This window comes from Entelurus aequoreus, linkage group LG17 (genome assembly GCF_033978785.1).
Source record: "Entelurus aequoreus isolate RoL-2023_Sb linkage group LG17, RoL_Eaeq_v1.1, whole genome shotgun sequence".
Taxonomy (NCBI): domain Eukaryota; kingdom Metazoa; phylum Chordata; class Actinopteri; order Syngnathiformes; family Syngnathidae; genus Entelurus; species Entelurus aequoreus.
In genome coordinates this window covers 27,481,881-27,486,880 of record NC_084747.1, presented here as the reverse complement: position 1 = coordinate 27,486,880, position 5,000 = coordinate 27,481,881, and the positions used below count along the sequence as shown (strand labels likewise).

The 5,000-nt window shown below is 35.0% G+C and overlaps 1 protein-coding gene across 1 annotated transcript in view; it reads right to left on the bottom strand.

Moving 5' to 3' along the window:
• The window catches only part of ido1 (indoleamine 2,3-dioxygenase 1), a 27,369-nt gene that overhangs the window by 21,560 nt on the left and 809 nt on the right, over positions 1-5,000 (bottom strand). The gene's annotated exons all lie outside the window — the stretch shown is intronic.

Genomic DNA, 5,000 nt, shown 5'->3' with positions numbered 1-5,000 from the left:
GGCCCGAATATGAGTTTAAATAAATAATCATATAACCTGCCATTATTCACTCAGTTTCCCCTCACTTCATAGTGTAAGGTAGAGAGCCCCTTTAGTGCGTCGGTATCCAATCCATTCCACTTCTTCATATAGAAAATGCCCACATCACTCAAAATCCAGTCCGCATTTTCTCTGCGACCTTGCTTGCGGTCCTGCAGGTGTACGAAGCACATTAGCACACAGCACTGCAGAACAAGAACCTTGTGTCTGCAATTGTAAATAATTTAGTTTTTAAGTCTTGTGTTTCTTGTAGAATCTATATAATGTAATATACATTAGCCTATTGTTAAAATAATGAAAACATCATTAAATATATTAATTTTATTGTATTGTTACATTAATAGCTGTTGTATTATTATAGGATGGCTTGTTAAACATTTCATAGGATTTTCAGAGGGAGGAAAAACCAAGACATTTAATATAAAATGTAAAATGAATAAATACATAAAAAGAAAAAGAAAAAAAATGGTTAAAAGCCATCGTCCCGGGGAGCATTTAATTTCGTCCCGTGCATTTTTTTTACCGTCCCCGGGACGACGGGACTCCGTTAATCTCAAGCCCTGGAAGTTACATTTTATTGTTTGCATTATTTGTTTCAGCATTGCACTTTGAAGATGGTCCCTCAGCTCTTCCATATATATTTAATTTCCTTAACAGCTTGCCATAATATATATATATATATATATATATATATATATATATATATATATATATATATATATATATATATATATATATATATATATATATATATATATATATATATATATATATATATATATACAAGCCAAATTATCACGATCCAGATATCACTTTAATTCAAGTAATTAAGTAATATTTCCAGGGCTTGAATTTACAACCATTTTAGTCACATATGTGCCCAAAATGTAATATGTGCAACTTCAAAATATTTGGGAACAAACAATTATTGTATTGTGAGCGAAAGTTGTGGCATTGGCCTTTATGTTGTGAATTAATAACATAGAGGCTAATGCCATGACTTTCATTGTGTTTCAGTGTATCTTGAAGGATCATGCAAGTCATTGTTTCTTGTTGATGCTGTAAACAAAATGTCACTGTGCAAACCCATGTTTGTTGTTGTACTGAACACAGATTGAAACTAAACCGACTGAAATAATAACAATGAATAATTTCCAAGTCTTTGTTAGCCGTTTGTGAAGTTTTGTGCTCGTGCGCTACGTTCGCTCGCATCCTGCATCTCCTGGGGGCTAAGCCCCCCCTGTCCTTAAAAGCTAGTGACGCCCCTGACCCTTAATATATATATATAATTACAATATTTTGGAAAAGTGTATATATTTCCATAATTCCATTCAAAACGTTAAAGTTCCATAGATTATAGATTCAGGGCCCACAACTTAAACAATTTCAAGTATTTAGTGGTTTATTTGTACATAATTTGGGCCTCCAGCTCACAAAACCCTCCAACAAGATTTCAGAAAATTAGAATACTGTGAAGAAATGAGGCCAAATTGACTTTGGTTCAATTGTCTCAGTTAGGATCAATATGGGGGAGGAGGCCGGCTGTCCACAGAGTGTTGTGTCCGAGCATATCAATGGAAAGTCTAATGGAAGGGCAAAACGTGGCAGGAGAAAATGCACCAGCAGACAAGCTGACTGTGGGGTCTGCCGATTATGAAACAGAGAAGATTTATCAATCTGGCAGAGAAGTAAATGTTGATTTCTTCACAGTATTCTCATTTTTTCAAATCCTAGTTTTTGTGGGTTTTTTGTCCATAAATGATGTACAAATAGTTTAGTTTAGTTTATTAAGGATCCCCATTAGTCTAAACAACTAAATACTTGAAATCGTTAGAGTTGTGGGCCCTGAATTTATAATCTATGGAAATGTAATGTTTTTTTAATGGAATTATGGAAATAAATACACTTTTCCATGACATTCAATTTTTTTGAAAAGGGTCTGTATTAATGTACATGGAAAAACAGTACCACTTGTTTTTTTTAGTTTTACGGTAAATAAAGTGGCAGCTCAGTTGTCAGACTCAAAAACAAGTGCTACTGTTTTTCCATTTACAGTATGGTCATATGTTGTAGGGTTGTCCCGATACCAATATTTTGGTACCGGTACCAAAATGTATTTCGATACTTTTCGATACTTTTCTAAATAAAGGGGACCATAAAAATTGCATTATTGGCTTTATTTTAACAAACAAATCTTACGGTACATTAAACATATGTTTCTTTTGTGGGGCGGTATCGCTCGGTTGGTAGAGTGGCCAGCAACTTGAGAGTTCCAGGTTCGATCCCCGCTTCCGCCATCCTAGTCCTTGGGCAATACACTTTACCCACCTGCTCCCAGTACCACCCACACTGGTTCAAATGTAACTTAGATATTGGGTTTCACTATGTAAAAGCGCTTTGAGTCACTAGAGAAAAGCGCTATATAAATATAATTCCCTTCATTTCACTTATAGCCATCAAGAACAATTTAGTCCTTAAATAAAATAGTGAACATACTAGACAACTTGTCTTTGAGTAGTAAGTAAACCAACAAAGGTTCCTAATTAGTCTGCTGACATATGCAGTAACATATTGTGTCATTTATCATTCTATTATTTTGTCAACATTATGAGGGACAAACTGTAAAAATTGATTATTAATCCACTTGTTCATTTCCTGTTAATATCTGCCTACTTTCTGTTCTATTTACACTAATGTTCAAATGTAATAATCACTTATTCTTCTGTTGTTTGATACTGTACATTAGTTTTGGATGATACCACAAATTTAGGTGTCAATCCGATACCAAGTAGTTACAGGATCATACACTGGTCATATTCAAAGTCCTCATGTGTCCAGGGACATATTTCCTGAGTTTGTAAACATAATATGAATTTTTTTAAACGAAAAAAGACTTTGTGATGCTAAAAAATATCGATGTAATCATAGTAGTATGTTGTAACAATACCAATATTTTGGTACCGGTACTAAAAAAATTTCTGTACTTTTCGGTACTTCTCTAAATAAAGGGGACCACAAAAAAAATTGCATTATTGGCTTTATTTTAACAAAAAATCATAGGGTAAATTAAACATATGTTTCTTATTGCAATATTGTCCCTTAAATAAAATAGTGAACATACTAGACAACTTGTCTTTTAATAGTAAGTAAACAAACAAAGGCTCCTAATTAGTCTGCTGACATATGCAGTAACATATTGTGTCATTTATCATTCTATTATTTTGTCAACATTATTAAGGACAAGTGGTAGAAAATGAATTATTAATCTACTTGTTCATTTACTGTTAATATCTGCTTACTTTCTCTTTTGACATGTTCTATCTACACTTCTGTTAAAATGTAATAATCACTTATTCTTCTGTTTGATACTTTACATTAGTTTTGAATGATAACACAAATGTGGGTATCGATCCGATACCAAGCAGTTACAGGATCATACATTGGTTATATTCAAAGTCCTCGTGTGTCCTGGGACGTATTTTCTGAGTTTATAAGCATAATATGAATTTTTTAAAAAGGAAAAAAGATTGTGTGACGATAAAAAATATCCATGTAATCTTAGACTTAGACTTAGACTTTCTTTTTATTGTCATTCAAATTTGAACTTTACAGTACAGATAAGAATTAAATTTTGTTGCATTAGTTAATGGTAGTGCAGGATAAAAAAGCAATAAGGTGCAGATATAAATAAATAAATAGGTTACTGTACAGATAAATATATTGCACTTTTTCATATGCATCCACGTTTATGGATGTATGTTATATTGTCTTTTTTATTCCAGTGAGTTAATCTATTTTGAGGGGAGTTGAGGGGATAATTATGATGCGTTCAAGGTAATCATAGTAGTATCGACTAGATACGCTCCTGCACTTGGTATCATTACAGTGGATGTCAGGTGTAGATCCACCAATTGCGTTTGTTTACATTTTGACGCCGGTGAGCTATGGTGTGTAGTGAAGCATGTTTAGCTATTCCTCGTCCTGCAGTGATAATGATACTTGTCAGAAACTCACGGGGATAAGTGTAACAAAAAATAATTAGGATTAATCCGATTAATCGTTTGACGGCACTCGTTTAAAGGCCTACTGAAATGAATTTTTTTTATTTAAACGGGGATAGCAGATCCATTCTATGTGTCATACTTGATCATTTCGCGATATTGCCATATTTTTGCTGAAAGGATTTAGTAGAGAACATCGACGATAAAGTTCGCAACTTTTGGTCGCTGATAAAAAAAAGCCTTGCCTATACCGGAAGTAGCGTGACATCACAGGAGGACGGATTCCTCACAATTCCCCATTGTTTACAATGGAGCGAGAGAGATTCGGACCGAGAAAGCGACGATTACCCCATTAATTTGAGCGAGGATGAAAGATTCGTGGATGAGGAACGTTAGAGTGAAGAACTAGAGAGGCAGTGCAGGGTGTATCTTTTTTCGCTCTGACCATAACTTAGGTACAAGGTCTCATTGGATTCCACACACTCTCCTTTTTTCTATTGTGGATCACGGATTTGTATTTTAAACCACCTCGGATACTATATCCTCTTGAAAATGAGAGTCGAGAACGCGAAATGGACATTCACCGTGACTTTTATCTCCACGACAATACATCAGCGAAGCTCTTTAGCTACTGAGCTAACGTGATAGCATCTGGCTCAAATGCAGATAGAAACAAAATAAATAAATCCCGGACTGGAAGGATAGACATAAGATCAACAATACTATTAAACCATGGACATGTAAATACACGGTTGATAATTCTCAGCCTGGCAAAGCTTAACAATGCTGTTGCTAACGACGCTGAAGCTAACTTAGCAACTTTGCAACCGGACCTCACAGAGCTATGATAAAAACATTAGCGCTCCACCTACGCCAGCCAGCCCTCATCTGCTCATCAACACCCGTGCTCACCTGCGTTCCAGCGATCGACGGCGCGACGAAGGACTTCACCCGATCATC